Source organism: Xyrauchen texanus, chromosome 16, assembly GCF_025860055.1.
Source record: "Xyrauchen texanus isolate HMW12.3.18 chromosome 16, RBS_HiC_50CHRs, whole genome shotgun sequence".
Classification (NCBI taxonomy): domain Eukaryota; kingdom Metazoa; phylum Chordata; class Actinopteri; order Cypriniformes; family Catostomidae; genus Xyrauchen; species Xyrauchen texanus.
Genome location: NC_068291.1, coordinates 28,003,077 through 28,023,350, shown reverse-complemented (window position 1 = coordinate 28,023,350; position 20,274 = coordinate 28,003,077). Strand labels below are relative to the sequence as shown.

The 20,274-nt window shown below is 38.0% G+C and overlaps 1 protein-coding gene across 1 annotated transcript in view; it reads left to right on the top strand.

Moving 5' to 3' along the window:
* The first annotated feature begins 1,062 nt into the window (after window positions 1-1,062).
* LOC127656798 (disks large-associated protein 2-like) overlaps window positions 1,063-20,274 on the top strand; it is a 215,888-nt gene continuing 196,676 nt past the window's right edge. Inside the window, exon 1 of the mRNA XM_052145257.1 lies at window positions 1,063-1,333. The gene's annotated coding sequence lies outside the window, so the exon portion shown is untranslated. The remainder of the gene's footprint in view (window positions 1,334-20,274) is intronic.

The window sequence follows — 20,274 nt, the reverse complement described above, 5'->3', positions numbered from 1 at the left end:
GTTTGGACAGGATGTAAGTGATGCCTCTGAGAGTGGATGATTAGATTTGAGAGTGATTTAAGTAGAGAAGATGACAACAAAAGAGAAAGTGATTGAGACAGGTTGTACCTCTGCTTTGGGCATAACATGATAGTGCTGTCTAATAGAGAGTGAGAGAATGATGGTAGGAAAAGAGAATGAAAGATCATTCTCTTTTTGATTCCGATCTTGTTTATTCCATTGAAATGTAAGCGCAAGCGTAGTTTTAACAGGAACATCTCGGAGTTCATTCTAAAAGGCAACTCATCCAATCACAATACAGCCTCTGCTTTATAAGCTTTCTTAGCTGTCTCTCATTGGCATTCTTCCGTTGTTTTCTCCCCCCTCCATCCCATCACCATCAGTTTATTTCCCGTTCTAAATACGGGCCAGGAGCTTCAGTTAATTTACATCAACCATCAGGATGGGGAAAATATCTATCTCAGTGATTTCGATCGTGACATGATTGTTGGTGCCAGGCGGGCTGGTATGAGTATTTCTGTGGATTTTCACATACAACAGTCCAAGAACAAGAACAAAAAACATCCCGTGCGTGGCAGTTCTGCAGATGTAAACACCTTGATGAAAGAGGTCAACAGAGAATGGCCAGATTGGTTCAAGCTGACTGAAAGTCCACAGTTACTCAGATAACCACTCTGTACAATTCTAGTGAGCCGAATACCATTTCAGAATGCACAACACGTTGAACCTTGAAGCGGATGGGCTATCACAGCAGAAGACCACGTCAGACACTTTATTAGATCCATAGCGTTCCTATTAAAGTGCTCAGTGTATATGTCAGTAGTCGCTGAAAATGCCACTTGTGGATTCCTTTAAGAGTGCATAGTTAGATTTGAGGCAGTGGTTTGATTTTTAAGAGATAGAGGGGGACAGTTACATGAAAGAGAAAGAGAAATCTTTGCCATAATTCCTAGACTCCAGTCCCAGGTTTTCAGTGTGGCTGTGTTTCAGTAGATCAGTCAGAGCGTGTGTTTATGTGGCGTGGAGTGTGTGTGTGTGTGCGTGTGCGCGTGTCTCCTGCGCTGTGCTGCAGTAGAGAGTCCTTTGCTAAGCCAACTGCTACTTCTCAGTGGAGGGCATCACATCCTCCTTTTTTATTTTACTTTCCTCACGTTTTTGGAAATCATGCCTGGACTGTCTGAATGAAAGATGATGGAGATTGTGTGTGTGTGACAGAAGAGAAAAGCACACTGCAGTGAGTCAGGAAAGAGTGAACGCTCTCCACACCCATGACCGTGTGCTTGTCTGTCATCGAGTCAAACGGAACCTAACGGACTTGTTCATCACCTGACAGGTAGGCAGATGAGGGTCCTTCATTTCTCTTCTGTCACATTCAGAAGCTCTGCAATGCTCTGCACTCGCTCAGAAGAGGTCATCGTTCTTAATAGGTTCTGGACTTGTTAATTGTAGGCTTGGTTGGCAGATTGTTTGTGTTTTGTATGGGACACTGGTCATTCAGGAAAGGGATTCCTGGTGTTTATTTATTTTAGCTGGAGGAGCTTCTAGTATACCTATAAAGAATTGGGCTGTCTGCCCGTTTCACTGTACCGTACTTGCACTTTGTTTGGCTCTTGAATAGGAAATTCTGCCCTTTTAAAAGTCGTGAGCCTTTTATGGGCATTCTGGGAGTGGGTTTGGTGTCTTTTATGTAAGGGATTTTGGCATGTGTTCGAAAGAGGGGCGTCCTCCACAGAGTCACGTAACAGACTGATCTGAGAGAGCCGTGGGTGAGAAGAGTTTATTCATACACTGGCTGTTAGACTCCATCCATATGTGTGTGGGTGAATGGATGCTGTAAGCCACAGCTTTGGAGTTTAAGTGTGTGTGTATGTGTGTATCCCTGCTGGAAAGACCAGCTTGAATGATCCAGGCTGGTTTGTGCTGGTGGTTTGGTCCTTGTCTATTTGGTGGACCAGCATAGCTGCTGAAGCAAGTTGAGCAAGGATATCTTGCTGGTTTATATAGTTACAAAGCCTGATGGGGTCTCCAGCACAGCAACAACCAAAACACAACATATGCTGGTCTTTTTAACAGGGATGTGAGAGAAATTGTATAAAACAGTATATTTCACCTTTTCTAATGACTCTTTAACATATCATGTGCGTCTACTCTAATAACCAGAGAAGCCCTACTTAGTAGGACTGGGTAAAAATATTGATTGAAGGCATCGCAGCCTTAATTTGAACGATCTCGACATTGATTCTTAAAGGAATATTTCACTCAAAAAGGAAAACAAATTATCATCATTTACTCATCCTCATGCCATCCCAGATGTGTATGACTTTCTTTGTTCTACAGAACAAAAACAATGATATTTAGAAGAATATCTCAGCTCTGAACACTCTTAAATGCAAGTGAATGGTGACCAAAACTTTGAAGCTATGAAAATCACATAAAGGCAGCATTAAAGAAATCCATAAGACGCCAGTGGTTGTCATCTGAAGCGATCCAATCGGTTTTGGGTGTGACAGACCACAATTTAACTCCTTTTTCACTATAAATCTTGGCATCTGCAGTCTCCTGGGTGATCATGATTTCAAGCTCGTTTTCACTTTCTAGTGCCATCTAGCAATCTGTGCATGCGTCAAGCACTAGGAAGTGTAATTGAGCTTAAAATCACAATCGTGGCTAGAGACTGCAATGTAAGATGCACAATGAAAAAGGAATTTTATTTTGGCATAATCTTACCGGAAAACTATTGGAAAACTCTGAAGCTTATCATACCAGTTTGTGTGTATGTGCGTGAAATCTCTGAACACAGGCAGAGTGCATTTTATAAAAAGTAAACTTTCACCACTTGTTTTCCTGAATAACAATGTTTGTGAATAAAACAAAATATAAATTCACATACATAATTGTTACTTTTAACTTTTTAGTTTATGAGTAATCGATTACTAATTAGTTTGTGGTTTAGAGTACTCGGTTAGAGTCCTACAAACATTTTTTTAAATGCCTACCAATACCTAGCCTATAGTCTGAAATTACTTTTGATGTATGTGTGTGTGCTCTTGGTTATTGCTTTTAGTGGATTTACAGCACTTTCTGTCACTGCCGTACCATATATATCAGCAGAGAGACAGAGAGAGAGAGAATGAAAGAGGAAGCACTGCAGGTCTAAACACTTGCTCCTGCAGTGCATTCCCCCTCCTCTCCCCTCTCTTTAGGTATCACGCACCCACACAAACATATTGTCTGTCTATGTAGTCCTGTCATTCAAGCGCAAATATGAGGTCTGTGGAATTCAAAGTTGCCTCACTTCATAAAGTCATCATGAAATATGAACAAAGGCCAAAGCCAGATCAATGTCTTTATCACTGGATTGCTCTGAACTGCAGCGTGTGTGTGTGTGTGTGTGTGTGTGTGTGTGTGTGTGTGTGTGTGTGTGTGTGTGTGTGTGTGTGTGTGTGTGTGTGTGTGTGTGTGTGTGTGTGTGTGTGTGTGTGTGTGTGTGTTTTATTAGATGACCTAAAGAGGAGGACTGTGATGTGTTAGTGTCCATGTGAAGTGTTGTCCTGAAATATACAGGGGTATGATATGTTTATGTTCATCATTCAGGAAAATTATTTTAATCTTAAAGGGATATTTAACAAAAAAAAAAAAAAAATCATCTTTTACTCACCTTTATGTTATTCCAACCCCATATGACTTACTTTCTTTTACAATCTGGTCTCTTAGAATCAATTTACTATACCTAATTTTTTTTAAATGGTTATGTGGCTTATATGTATTGTTGGGGTTCCCTGGTGAAATAAACACTAGAGGCTTGAAACACTTACGAACGTTCAGGACTTGAAAGTTGATACATTTTAACAGTTCATTACAGTACATAACCAACTACATTTACAAGCTTAATCGATGATTTCAAGTTGTGCAATAGCTTAGTTTATAGAATGTTGCACTTATGATACAGAGGGCCAGGGTACAAGTCCAGAAGATCACAGAAGTAAACACATGAGCCAAAAGTGTCAAAGTAGCACCCACTGCATTTTTCATGTCACATTTTAAGGTATAGGATAGGGAGGTAGGTTTTGATGATTTTGAACTTGATAGAGCAATAACCTTAAAAAACATTTCTGATGAGAGACCATTGAATTGGCTTTTAGCGCCACACAGTGGAAATTTCCCCTCGGATCGGCCGCAATCAGTGTAATGAAGTAATTTTGCAAAAATGGCAAAGTCACATAATTTTTTATAACATCAGGCTATTTCCTCTTTGGAGCACAAAAGATGTTAGGGTCTGACATTCACTTTCATTGCGTCTTGTTTCTTTATTGTGAAAGTGAATGGTGACTAAAGCTGTCAGTAACTAATATTCTGCCAAACATCTCCTTTTGTGTCCCACAGAGAACAGAAAGTCAAATGAGTGAGAACTGACAATTTTCATGTTTGCGTGAGCTAAATAAATAATGAATATGGTAGTGTTTTGTTGTACTCAATGTATATTTTGTATTTTAATGGCAGTGATGTGTCACAGTCATATGCTCCAGCCAATCACAACTGTGCGTTGTATCCGACTTTACGCAAACCAATTAAAAAGCCTCTGATTGGCTGATGTTTGCAAGCTCATATGCAAGGTAATCTGTAGGCAGACTCAGAAATTAAATAAATAATAAAAGTCATAACACATCAAGTTACAATCAGGCTGATCACACTAATAAATGTGTGGATTTGTGAGTGTGTCTTTAGGGCAAAGCATGTGTGTACATGGAATAACATCTCTCAAATCTGACGAATGATGTACGGATCAGTGAATCCGTACGTGAATCCGAGTGTGAAGGCTGTCAGGAGTAGAAATGACCATGCAATGACTAGAGGATGATGGGTAAAAGGAGTTGCGTCAAATCGTCATATCACATCATTTTGTCTCAGTTCTCTGTCTATGAAATATATAAAAAAACAATAACGTGTCTCAGTCACTGTTAAAGGTCATTAGCTGTTAACTTTTTGCACCCACTTTTGTTTTGTTATTGTTTTCTAATTTCTGTGTTGTCAATCAAATACATCGGTCTTTTGATTTATGCCAGAATATACTGGGCAGTTCACCCTAAACTGAAAATGAGGACATAATTTACTCCCCCTCATGTTGTTCCAAACCCAAATGCCTTTCCCTCTTGTGTGGAACATACAGGTGAAACTCGAAAAATTAGAATATCGTGCAAAAGTTCATTAATTTCAGTAATTCAACTTAAATGGTGAAACTAATATATTATATAGACTCATTACAAGCAAAGTAAGATATTTCAAGCCTTTATTTGATATAATTTTGATGATTTTGGCTTACAGCTTATGAAAACCCCAAATTCAGAATCTCAGAAAATTAGAATATTACATGAAATCAATAAAAAAAAAGGATTTTAAATACAGAAATGTCGGCCCTCTGAAAAGTATAATCATGCATATGTACTCAGTACTTGGTTTGGGCCCATTTTGCATTAATTACTGCCTCAATGCGGCGTGGCATGGATGCTGTCAGCCTGTGGCACTGCTGAGGTGTTATGGAAGACCAAGATGCTTCAATAGCGGCCTTCAGTTCTTCTGCATTGTTTGGTCTCATGTCTCTCATCTTTCTCTTGGCAATGCCCCATAGATTCTCTATGGGGTTCAGGTCAGGCGAGTTTGCTGGCCAATCAAGCACAGTAATACCATGGTCATTGAACCAGGTTTTGGTACTTTTGGCAGTGTGGGCAGGTGCCAAGTCCTGCTGGATAATGAAGTCAGCATCTCCATAAAGCTTGTCTGCTGAAGGAAGCATGAAGTGCTCTAAAATGTCCGGTAGACGGCTGCGTTGACTCTGGACTTAATAAAGCACAGTGGACCAACACCAGCCGATGACATGGCTCCCCAAACCAACACAGACTGTGGAAACTTCACACTGGACTTCAAGCATCTTGGATTGTGTGCCTATCCATTCTTCCTCCAGACTCTGGGACCTTGGTTTCCAAATGAGATGCAAAATTTGCTCTCATCAGAAAAGAGGACTTTGGACCACTGAGCAACAGACCAGTTCTTTTTTTCTTTAGCCCAGGTAAGACGTTTGACATTTGAAGCCCATGTCCAGGACCCGTCTGTGTGTGGTGGCTCTTGATGCACTAACTCCAGCCTCAGTCCACTCCTTGTGAAGCTCCCCACACATTTGAATGGCCTTTTCCTGACAATCCTCTCCAGGCTACGGTCATCCCTGCTGCTTGTGCACCTTTTTCTTCCACACTTTTCCCTTCCACTTAACTTTCTATTAATGTGCTTTGATACAGCACTTTGAGAACATCCAACTTCTTTTGCAATTACCTTTTGAGGCTTTCCCTCCTTGTGGAGGGTGTCAATGATGGTTTTCTGCACAACTGTCAGGTCAGCAGTCTTCCCCATGATTGTGAATTCAACTGAACCAGACTGAGAGACCATTTAAAGGCTCAGGAACCCTTTGCAGGTGTTTAGCTGATTAGAGTGTGACACTTTGAGCCTACAATACTGAACCTTTTCACAATATTCTAATTTTCTGAGATTCTGAATTTGGGGTTTTCATAAGCTGTAAGCCATAATCATCTAAATTATATCAAATAAAGGCTAGAAATATCTTACTTTGCTTGTAATGAGTCTATATAATATATTAGTTTCACCTTTTAAGTTGAATTACTGAAATTAATGAACTTTTGCACGATATTCTAATTTTTCGAGTTTCACCTGTATGAACATTTTATTATGCTTTGTTTTTGTAATTTTGGACCCTTTTGACTTCCCATACATGCAAATGGAAAATGGTTGCCAGTACCAACAAATATCTCTATTTGTATTGCACAAAAGAATGAAAGTCATACTGGTTTGGAATTACATGAATGCGAGTGAATTATGACAGAATGTTTATTTTTGGGTGAACTATTTCTCAAGGGTCAAGGGTCTTAAGCCCAGCAGGAAGCTTTGATGGCTTGTAAGAAATATGCCCAAATTCACACAGCCTCCCGCAGACTTCTACAGTGAGCGGATGACATTTCTTTTACCAAAAGCAGATGATGAGTCGCAGGTCTGACGCACATAAGCGGTGTGGAAACAGAATGTCGTCTGAAAGCTCTTTGTGAGTGTCCATTTAAAAACACTCTTAGAACTGATGGAATCTGCCTCCTCAAGGACGTCACTCTACTGTAACTGTGTTGGAAGAAAGCGGGTTAAAGATTGAAAAAGAAAAAGCATAGCAACAAATTAATTTCCTCATCAGTATTTTTATCTAGTTTTACATATATTCCAGAAAAAAATATGTAAATATCAATAAACATGTTCAATACAAGTTAAGCTCAATTGATGCTTTTGTAGCATAATGTTGATTACCACAGAAAATAATTTCAGCCTGTTCCTTGAATAATTAAAACAACAAAAAATAATAAATCTATGGTTACAGTAAGGCACTTAAAAGGGAAGTGAAGGGGGTTAGTCCATAAACATTAAAATGCACACCATTTCCAAAGTATAGCCACAAGACATAGGCGTTATGTTAAACAAAGTTGTAATCTTGGAGATAACATTACACAGATAAGGTTAGTGAGCGATTTAAATGGATTGGCCCCATTCACTTCCATTGTTAAAATGCCTTAAGGCCTTTTCACACTAAACACAACACGATTATGAGCGGCGAATCACAGGCAAATGGCACTTGCCCATATAAAGCTAAATGAATGTTCACTGTTAACACATTCATGCCTTTACAATAGGTGGCGCTAATCGACAAGCAATTTTACCGACATATGGTAGGTGGCTCAATGAACCTTTGAGCCGGTCTGCCCTTCCGCCCATCTCTGGGTGAGAAGAAGAAGAACCACTTAACATGTTTGCAAAACAAACAAGAAAGAAAAGGAATTCTCTAGCGAGCAGATTAAAAAAATAAAACGCATCTCTCTACCAGCAGAATCAGCGATGACAAGTGTGTTGTTGATGTGCTCAATGAGAAAGAAAGCTTTCAAGACACTTAATAAACTATTTCAGTTCACCTACTGGATAAGTTGACTGAGAGTATTATCATGTATACACAGACTGAGGGGTGATTAGAAAGAATCAAGTGTAAAAAATGGTTTAACGGTTGAAGCATTATCATTTGGAACATTATTAATTATATGCAATTGTCACACATACTGTATATACTTGTGCTAAGTGCATTTGTTTAAAATCACTGCATAATGCACATTCCTAATGACTGTTCAAACAAATGTTTTAAACAAAAGTTTGACTGTATCTTATTGGCATGTACATCTAATTGTGTTATATTTGCTCAAAACCCTGCATGTTACTAATTGAATGTGATTAAATGTAAATGCTCCAAGTGTGCAAGCAATAAGTCAAGTCATTTTTTATTTGTATAGCACTTTTCACAACACACATAATTTCAAAGCAGCTTTACAGAAAATTTAGCTTTTACAGAAAAAGCTGTAATGTCTATAATGTCTTAAGAGGCATAATTGTGCAGTTTGATAAAATTAAAAATATTGTAAATTGTGCCTTAGAATAAATAATTACATAAGTAAATAATATTTGTATTTGTATTTAGATCCCCAGTGAGCAAGCTGGCGATCTCACCCCAAAAAAAACATCTTCAGTCTGACACATTATTAGAAACTGTAATACTGCTATGGACAGGCTGTTAATGAATATTAAAAAATAGCACAGCAATAACGATTTTGTTTTGGTATTCTAAGGTACACAGAGTGTACTGCAAGTCACAGCAATAGTATTCATATTATTAATATTTGGTGAAGAAAAACACTTAAGATCCCCAAAATTATTTATTAAAAAAGTTATATAAAGGCATGCCGCAATATATATTATATTAAACATGTAAGAGAACTCGTGTAAGATTTAATGCAAAGGCCATACAATGCAGCAATATGGAATAAATAATGAAGAAAATAAGATCAGATCGTTTTTAAAGGCCATGTAAGGCATTGATGCAGCAATATTATTTACATGTTAAGAGAACCCATATGAGTTTTGCATTTTTTTTCTTCAATTTTTAAGTCATTTGATGCTAAATAATTAAACATCCTCACTGCTGGTTCAGGATTTCCTTCTCAAGTTACTTCACAGTTTAATGTTGGTGGTCAAAAGAGCTTTCTGTTCTTTAGTGCTAGCTGTTGCTCTGGTTCTGGTAACTGCAACCGGCAAAGAAAAATAAATCTACACACACACTGAAATTCTTTTGTTTTGTCACAGCGAATATTCGCTCCAGGTGAGAATGGCTCGTTAGGAATCAATTGTTTTGATTCAAAATGTTGATGTAAACACTCAAGCCTTTACTGTAACTGTGATTTTTAAAAGTTTAGAAGGATTTTTGTGGAAATCAACTTTATGCCACAAATGTTGTCGATTGAACTCAACTTGTATTGAAACAAGAACATTCCTTTAAGCATAAACATAAAAATGTTTTGTTCGATTTCTACTTAAAATAAGATAAACTATTTGCCAATGTGGTAAGAAAAATAAGATAAATTTGAAAAAAAAAAACAAATAGACTTAATTCCAATTTGTCTCGTTTTAAAGGAAAAAAACAATTTCCACCGTGGATGGTTAGAATACGAGAGAGTAGGGGAGAGGAAGAGGGCATAGGTTACGACATGTCTGCCTCAGAAGAGAGTAATAAGTTCTGCTGCTCTCATAAAAACATATTTAATTTTTTTTACCATACTTTTCCCTCTCTCTAGCAAAGATTACATTCCTGTGTTATTTGACAGTGCTACTACACAGGGATGTGCTGCTCTTGTTGCCATGGAGATGTAGCTAGGCAGCGGAGTCTGCGATTCTTGCACGGTTCTGCATACGCGCCGAGCCTTCTTTGGACTTACCGCATACTGGTTTGTGTGGGTGTGTGGATGAGCGTGGCGGAGGAGTGTGTTTCTTTAGATATATGTGTGTGTGTATCAGCATGTGCTGTATATGAATTTGAGAGATGCTGTAAGCCAAAAGAGAGAGCAAAAGAAAACTCTATCTCTTCCATGCAGAGAGAAGAGGAGGTGACAGAGTGAATGAGTGGGTGGGAAAGTCACACATCCTTGCACACACTGAGAGAGAGAGAGAAAGAGAGAGAGAGATGTGTGGGTGTGTGTAGAGAGAGGCAGAAGCTTGTTTTTCTGTGTATACTCTCTCAGTCCTACAGGGCGATTTATGAAGCAGAAAAGTCTCTCATTCACCCTTTAGCATTAGCATTAGCATTAGCTTGACAAAACCATGACCTCTTCTTTTATCTAGAAATAAATAATTACAAGGAAAAATGTTTATACCAACTGTTTGAATGAACATATATCTTATTATGTTAAACCAATGAATGTCTGTAATACTATAGTAATAACACTGTTATTACAGTTTAGTTACATAGTAATCACAAATGTATTTGTTTAAACTAGAATTGATGGATGAAAAGGAAAGGAATAGATGATGGATGAATGGATGGATGGATGGATGGATGGCTGAAAAGGAAAGGGATTGATGGATGTATAGATAGATGGATGAAAAGGAAAGGAAAGGATGGGTAGATTATAGATGGATGAAAAGGAAAGGAAAGAAATATTTGATGGTTAGATGGATGAATAGGAAGGAATGGATGGATTGATGGAAAGGAATGGATGATGGATAGATTGATGGATTAATAGGAATGAAAGGAATGAATGATGGATGGATAAAAAATGGAAGAGATGATGCATGGATGAAAGGAAAGGATGTATGGATCGGTGAAATGGAAAGGATGATGATGGATGAACAGGATTGAATGGATGAATGAAAATTAAAGGATGGATGGATTGATATATGGATGAAAAGGAAAGGATGGATGATTACTAAAAGAAAGGATATATGAATGAATGGATGAATGAAAAGAAAAAGGATGGATGGATGGGTGGGTGGGTGGATTAAAAGGAAAGGGATAGAAGGGTGGATGGTGGAGAAATAGTAATGAAAAGATGGATAGATGGATGAAAAGGAGAAGATCTATGACTGAAAATGAAATTTATCAATGGATGGATGAAAAGAAAAATAATGGATGGATAGATGTATCGATGGATGGGTGACAAGAAAAGGATGGATGAATGGAAGGATGAAAAGGAAAGGAATTGAAGATGGGTGAATGATTGAAAGGATGGATGGATGGATGACTGAAAAGGAAAGGATATATGAATAAGGATAAAAGGATAAATGGATAGATAAAAATAAAAGAGACAATTAGAAAGAAATAACAGCGCATGAAAGGAGAGGAAAGGAAGAGCCTTTGTGACAGATGGCTCTGGCCTGTACTATTTTGTTTTTCAGACACTCGTAGCTGCCCACCCTGAGGAAAATCATAATATTCACTGCCTCTCATACGCCTACCACACTCTTCACCCACTCACTGGCATACTGAGAAAATCCACCAGACAACACCCTGAGAGTAAAGCATGAGTGGGCATTGAAGAGTGCATTTACTAGGGGTTTAGAAAAGATAGATTTGTGTATCTTAGTGAAGGATTTTGAACGTTACCTTAAACAGGAATTCAGTTTCCAGTGGATTTGGGGGCTTAATTGTCCTACAACTTAAAGGAATGATCTGGGTTCAGCACAAGTTAAGCTCAATCAAACAGTATTTTTGGCATAATGTTGATTACCACAATAATTTGTTTAGAATCGTCCCTCTTTATCTTAAAAAAAAAAGCCGAAATCTTGGTTTCAGTAAGGCACTTACAATGAAAGTGAATGTGGCCAATTTTTTGGAGGATTTAAACAGAGAAATTGTAAGTTTATATACTTGCAGTAATTCTTCTGTTAAAACTTGTGTATTATTTGAGCTATAAGGTTGTTTAAATTGTCATTTTTACAGTCATGTTAGGGTTTAAGGTTTTGTTGACATTACATCGTCATGGTAATGAAGTTGTAAAATTGATTACATTTACATTTACATTTATGCATTTGGCAGACGCTTTTATCCAAAGCGACTTACAGTGCAATTATTACAGGGACAATCCCCCCGGAACAACCTGGAGTTAAGTGCCTTGCTCAAGGACACAATGGTGGTAGCCGTGGGGTTAGAACCTGTGACCTTCTGATTAACAGCCCTGTGCTTTAGCCACTACGCCACCACCACTCTTAATTCTCTTAACTCTTAAAATTGGCTATAACTTTACACATAAAAGGTTAGTAAGTGATTTTATCACTCTAAAATATTTTTTACACGCATGTCCTTTATGTCTTGTGGCTATACTTTTGAAACAGTGGGTATTTTAACATAAAAAATTGGCCCCCATTCACTTCCATTATAAGTGCCTCACTGGAACCAAGATTTTTTCTGTTTTTTAAAGAAAACGAGGGGCGAGTTAAATAATTTTTTGTGATAAACAATATTATGCCTCAAATATGGATGATGCAGCTCAACTTGTATTGAACCCAGAAAATTCCTTTTTGTGCTTTATTAAATAAAGCACAGAAAATTGTGCTTTATTAAATATTCTTGTTTGACTCTCCAAACAGTTAAAGCTGTTGTTATTTTAGATTCATTTTACTTTCTGACTTCATAAAGCAATAAGCCTTGATTGTTCTTTTGATTAAATAAAGCACATATGTCTTGTGTATTTCAGTTAGGGCCGGGCGATACAGCTAAAAAACACATCATGCATAATGTTTCATATCATTCAATATCGATAATTATTGATACATTTTAATAATATTTTTTAAACAAACACCAGTAGAAAAAAGTTTTTAATTTAACCACTGTATTTGTCATTTACCCACTCTATTAATGCAAACAAAAAAAATGAACAGTCGAAAACAAAATAACATTTAAACAAATATCTTCTTGTCACGAACCCCACTCCCTCGCTCCGCCCCTCGAGCTTCCACGCTCGTTCCGCCCCCTCGAGCTTCCACGCTCGTTCCGCCCCCTCGAGCTCGCACGCTCGTTCCGCCCCCTCGAGCTCGCACGCTCGTTCCGGCCCCTCGAGCTCGCACGCTCTTTTTGCTCGCTCAAGCCCTCACGCCCACTTTGCTCCTACTCGCTCACATGCTCGTAGGCAATCTCCCTTCCTCGAGTTTCTCATGCATTTCCAATCCCCCAGAACATTATGACCACCTGCACTCGCGTCATCTGCACTCCTGCACATTAGTTTCACCTGCACTCGTCTCATCACCTGTCATGGTTTACACCTGCACTCGCCCCTATATATATCACTACCCTTTCGTCTCACGGTGGTTGGTTATTGTATTTAGTTTCCCGTATCTTTGCCCCCCGCTAGTCTCGTCTAGTTTGACCTCCTCTCGTTCACCTCTTAGCTTGCCAGCTCCCCTTGTTCCCCTGTCTTTTGCTCCCACTAGTCTCGTCATTTTCCTCTTGATTCCCCGGCTTTCGAGCTCCCCTTGTTCCCCTGTCTTTTGCTCCCTCTAGTCCCGTCTCGCTGATTCTATTACCCCGGCTTTGACCCCCTACGCTCTCGTTGACCACTCTCTCCTGGATTTGCCCCTTTACCCTATCTTGATTCCCCGGCATCGATTTAACGCTCACCCTGACCATTCTTCATTGGATTTGCCCCTTCATTGTACTTTTGCCTGCCTGCAATAAAACGCAGTTTGACTTACATTGTGACTGTCTCTTCTTGTGCGGGTTACACTTCTTTCTTATATCTTATATAAAAAATAAATACGTAAGTGTTAAAGAAACTAGTGAACTTAAAAAATGCAATGTTACAAAAATAATTTGGATGATTTCTCATAAGGCATTGTTGTCGAGTACCTCTCCATCGTGGACTGCTTGTGGGTTGTTTGTTGAGGTGAGGTAGATGTAGGTTATGGCGGACGACATGCTGCATATTCCAAATGGTGGAAGCAGTTAAAGTGATGAAATAATTAGTTGAAAGTGATGAAATAATTAGTTGCTTGTGTTTCCGTACTTGGCCGGGAAGTTTTTTTTCTCCCAAAGCTTACACACAATGGTGAATTGATGTTGGTCAGACGTAAAGAAACCAAAAAACTACCACACTGTCGAGCTGACATGTCCGTTTTTTATTCAGAATCTCCTCATCGCCTGCAGGCACGGCACTCATTTTCGCATGTGTTCGTGTGTTCTGATGTCACATGGCGATAGCGCAACCGAACCCCACAGCAACGCGACTTGTTATTGGCTTGTTTGCTTGTCACTCGTAGCACGCACCTTTATCAAGCCGTATGATAGGCTGTTTATTATCCAGGGACGGTGCATTTCTATTTACATTTTAATACATTTAAATGAAACTATTGAGCGTTATAGCGAACATTTTTTATATCATTATCAAAAAAGGTGTACCGTCAAAAAAATACTGATACCATTTTATCGCCCAGCCCTAATTTCAGTATATGCATGCATGGGAGCTTTAAAGAAATAAAATAGAATAAAAATTGCTTTATGGCTTTTATGACTAAATAAAATGTATAGATATAGATTCACAGACACACATCTTTCCCTTCCTAGAAAATGGACCAAAAATCACCTCGCACTCACCATATGCACAATTGTGTCAGAAAAACTGCTCTCTAGCATAGGAATGCCCCTTCCCCTAATGCCATGAATATCATGGTTCACAACTGTGACATAAACTAAAGACTATAGACTACTTAAAAACAACAGCCCCAACCCCAACAATAAAAATAAATAAAAAATACATCAAAACAGGAAGAAAACTGTGTTTGACAAGCAATTTCATGGGGTCTTTAAGGATTAGGAGACAAGTAGAGCCTTAATGAGCTTGAAGCCTAACAAGCTGATAATATACCAATTATCTAACCGTTAGCCTGCTGGCTTAGAATTTTACACTCATATTGTCATAATTACAACACGTTAAAGATCACTTTATTAAGATTTGCTTATATTAGTAACACATAGTATTTGGACATATTGATGCATATACCGCCAAAGTGGAAGTCCTGACACACATGTTCTAGTTAAGCACACAACACAACTGGCAGTTGTTGTTTAAAAATCCATTTAGACAGAAATGTATTTTGTTGACACAATATTTTCAAAAACCCCAGTGGACTCTATGGTGTTGAATACCCAAACACTGGCTGATTACACAATGTTAGTGAGACTTAATAAAAATACATAAAATACAGCTTATTCCAAATCCTTTTAAGTAATAGCAATCGATGTTGCTGTAATAACATTAGCCTTATAATGATAAAATGGCTTCAGCCTTATTGGAACATGAACTACACTTTAGGCCATAGTAATATACAGTTTATCTATTGAAATGTTCAGACACAAACAATTCCTGTTTGTCACCTCAAAAGAACAAATTAAGTTAAATGCCAAATCACTCTCATAGTCCTCGCAGAAAATGTTCTTTGCCACACTCACAGAGCCCAGCTGTGGTTATAAGCAATACAATTTCACTTTTGTCAGTGGGTTATTTGGCATGCTTCAGAGCAGAAAACTAAATTGTCACACACAACAAACAGACAAGCTAAGGCTGCAGTTTCCCATCTTAACCAAGGCATTATCATTTTATAAATTAGTCAAACAGATGCTAATCTGTTTTTTTTTTCTTTCTAGTAAATATTAAATATTGAGTCTGGTATTTCTTTGTAAATTATTTATTTTTCATTTCTGCATTTTATTTGTCTCCATTCTCCTTAAATTTAAAACATTTCTGCTTGGAGTTTTCAGGAGACCGCTCCAAGAGATCCATACTCACTCTCTTTCAGTTTCTTCTGGCTTCATCCAACCAAGTTTTCTTCAAATCTGTGATCATTTGTGCAGTCCTCGTCATCATCATTAGAGATAGGTCATGATGGCTGACAAGTAACTAGTCATCTAACAACCAACTAGTAAATGAGGTTGACTATTTTATCTAGATCTTTTTCTTATGTATATTTTATTTATTTTTCAAAATTATGAGTACTGTGCGTTAGCTGTTAAATAATTTCCGCTCTAAAACCATAGATATACATATGTAGATACTACATGTGGTTGGTTTAGGATACGTCAGCTGCGTCACCAATTTAAATGGTCAACAAGGAGACCTGTTTGAATGGAAGTAAATGGAGATGCTTATTATTAACTTACTGTGTGTATTATTTTTAAAACAAATGTATTATAATATATATAATGTATATTATAAGCATATTTGCAGAGGCGCCGACATATCGTGGTTCATAGGAACAGATGCTAATGCAGCATATACATATGTATTTCTATGGATAAACCCTCTCGGAAACATTGCATCTTTAAATTTATCCTCTTTAAAGCACCACTGCTTCTGCCAGACAGAAATGTTTTGCTGTTGTGTTGAGTCTTTTTGGATCATGCTGCAACGAGGTTTGCATTTTTTGAGACAGCATGTCAAGTTAAAACTAGATAGGTAAAGTTTGTGAAGACAAACTTTAATGTTTGCTTGACAAAGCCTTGTTTAATATAGTTTTAAAAGTTTCAATGTTATACAGGCCATACTGTCAGACATATAATGTCAGTAAGATAGACAGACGGTGCATTACTAAGTGGTTGCAAGTGTGTTCTGGCTGGTTGCTAGGCATTGCCAAGCTGTTCTGGCTGGTAGCTACGTGTTACTAAGGTATTCAAGCTGGTTGCAAGCCATTCTATGGTGTTAAAGCTAATTGTTAGAGCGTTGATAACTAAGTGTAAGTTTATGGGAATTTTGGGATTTCGATTGTCTGTCACAGGAAAACCGCAAGTCCCAACAGTAAGAAAAGTCAAAGCAACCTGAGTCAGAACTGTCTGAAGGTCTGTTCTAAATTTGGTGGATGTAGCTTTGAAGGCTCAAGGAGTTACAATTTATAATGTTGGTCTTGGTTTAGGGATTTTGAAAACACCCTAAACCAAGTCTGAAAAAAGTATATTTGCTTTGTCAAGGCAACATACTGTAAATAGTCAAACTTTCGGTGTGCATGCTATTCCATTCTGTTGTTCTCAATCGCACTGATTTTCAATGCAAGAAAATGTCTTATGTAAACACCGTTTTACAATTGGGGTCAGCCTAATCATACAGGCCTTCCTTTTAGGCAACCCACCAACTAGTCTATTTTGAAGATGTGTAGTTTTTCACATTCCTAATCATCATAGTCATCTTCATCACCATTATCATAACTGTAATTATAATCAGAATGTTGAAAAAGTAATGTTTCAGGTAAGTATTTGTGTGAAAAGAGTTTAACACATTTAAATATGAACATATCTCAAGTTGGCACACATTCTGGCATCTCATTCTGAGCCCCCCTCACTGAGATAGTTTGTGATAGCTGCCAGATGCATGCTGGGAAATAAGAGGCTGAGTGGTTAGCCGAATGGGGTGGCAGCAGCACAGCAAGAGCCACATGGCCATGTTTATGAGACAGGCAAATACTAACGGCAGCTTGCAGCTTTCCAGAGAGCGCGCACACGCACGCACGCACGCACGCACACACACACACACACACACACACACACATGTTGTGTTTCCATGTTTTATGGGGACTTTCCATAGACATAATGGTTTTTATACTGTACAAACTTTATATTCTATCCCCTAAACCTAACCCTACCCCTAAACCTAACCCTCACAGAAAACGTTCTGCATTTTTACATTTTCAAAAAACATAATTTAGTATGATTTATAAGCTGTTTTCCTCATGGGGACTGACAAAATGTCCCCACAAGGTCAAAAATTTCGGGTTTTACTATCCTTATGGGGACATTTGGTCCCCACAAAGTGATAAATACACGCTCACACACACACACACACACACACACACACACACACACACACACACACACACACACACACACACACACACACACACACACACACACAGTTATATGGAAGCCTGGTAAATTGAGACATTTATTAGGGCTCCAGGGCTCTGTGAATGACAGATTCTTGTTGACCTTGTATGGGCCAAATAGACAGTGTATATCCTCAGGACAGCTTGATGGAATGATTAACTCATTAGGTTGCATGTCATTTATAACATTGCTGATAATGCTGACAATGTAAAGTTAAAGGAATAGTTCACCCAAAAATGAAAATTCTTTTATAATTATTTGGGTTGTTTCCCAGCAAAACCAATCGTATGCCATTAAAAGACTTGCAATATGATGCATAAGCCACATGGACTACTTTTATTATACTTTTGGGTACTTTTTAAGCTTTAACTCTCTTGTGACCCTGCAAGCGCATGCATGGACATTGTATTTTGGCTTTGCTGGTTTAAATTAATTTAAACCAACTGATCTCAGTTCAGAAAACTCTAGGCTGTCAGAAAAGGGACATGCAGAGTCATGTGATAAAACAGCATTGTGCGATCACAGCAGAGTTTATCTTTTAGAGAAACGTCAACAAAACTAAATCTGGTAAGACACATAAAATACGTTTTTATATTGAAACCTATTTGAGCCAAATTATTAGTCTCTAGTTTCATCCAATATGCCTATATTTTTATTTGAGCAATTTATCGCAAAACGGCAGGCTGTTAAACGCAATGTACACTAATGTGTACCTTAGTGCAGTTTTTCCGTAAAAATCCTATGTTTACTGTGCATTTTCACATTTAGAAGCAATGGGTTCATCCAGAAGCTGAAAAATTATGCTTTTAGAGAGTTTATTTAGATTTTTGATGAAAATAAGGTGCATTTTGAACAGTTCTGAGAGCAGTGCAGACAGACAGCAAACTGGAGGTTAAGTCATAGACTAAATAGGGAGCATGGGAGTATCACATATCTTTCCTATGCAGCTAAGTGCATTCACTCCTAAAATCTGACCAAAAGTTCAGTTTCAGGCTGCAGATGATGTTTGGACCACTCAGCATGTTTGACAGATATGGGACGATGCTAATCAGTACATTGATTCAGAATTTATAATGTATCATTTTATTTCAACATGGTTGGCAGTGATTGGATGATGCTGGCCATTTTATTTAAATGTTAGTAAATGTTTTATTTAGTTAGCTGGGACGTGATGGAGCACAGCCCACACTGAATCAGCTGATCAGAGATAAGGGGTGGCTGGAGACGCCGGTTTGAGAGAGAGAGAGACTCACATAGCTGCTTTGCATGTGTGTCTGTGTTTGTTTATGTTTGTTTTAGGTTAAGTTTCTGATTAAACTTTACATTGACTGTACTGTTTCACTAGGTGATTCTATTTACAAATAAAAAAAAGATATTGAAAATGCACACAGCAGTCATGCTCGGGTCTCAGGTTAATGTCATTATCCAATGCCATTGTATTAAGAAGATGGAACAGGATAAATATTTTACAAATCTTTGTGTTCTGTTTAAGAAAAAAAACATATGGGTTTGGAACAACATAGCACATTTTGACAGGATTTTCAGTTTTAGATGAACTAACCCCTTAAGCTATTATTTTACAGTTTCGTAAGATTCCTATGCTTAAACCACATCTTATTATCCAGTCAACTTTATTCTGCCCTCTTCTCAGATACTGTTGTCGAGTGTGCATGTGTGTCTGTGTGTGTATGTGGTGTGCGACCTGGCTGTGGGCCGTTCTGTGTCTACTTGATGGTAGTGTGTCTCTAGGGAAAGTTGCTGGTAACAGGCACAGTAGGATGTTGACATAATCTGACACACTTCTCCTCCATGTCCCTTCCAGTGAGGGGGAAAATATTTCCCTGCCTTCAGCTCTAAACAAACTGTAGGAGATAAACATAGTCACAACTTAAGGAAGTTCCTGCATTAAGATAAAACTTGCTTTGTACAGAAAAGGCAATTCAGTATGGAGCTTTTGGGATTTGAAATCAACTTTAATTTCGTAACGCAGCCCACCTCTCCCACTAATCGTGTTCTCTGTCAAAAACAAGGATGATGGATTTGCTGTGTGCAAGGTGAAATTTTCAGAGCAACCATCAAACTTACACATAGACTTCCAATTAAATACAGACTTGCCTCTTTAAGATTAACTGATTAAACTATTAATATTAACCAACACTTATGTGTTTATATAATTCTTCTATATTTTCACTTCTGTGTACATATTGACATGTCCTGATTTCAGCTTAGAATGTGTGTCTTAGCACTCTACTTGTGTCTACAATTGTGTATGTTGTGTTCCTTTTCTCTCTAGAGCTCTCATATTTGCAGTGGTGGACAAAGTACACAAATTGTGTATTAGAGTTAAAGTACAGACACCCTGATGAAATAACACTCATGTAAAAGTATAAATACTCCTATTACACTTACATTTAATTTCAAAAGTACTGATTTTATAATGTACTTACATATCAGACATAAAGTATTGCTTTATAAGGAGTGTAGTTCCCCTTCTG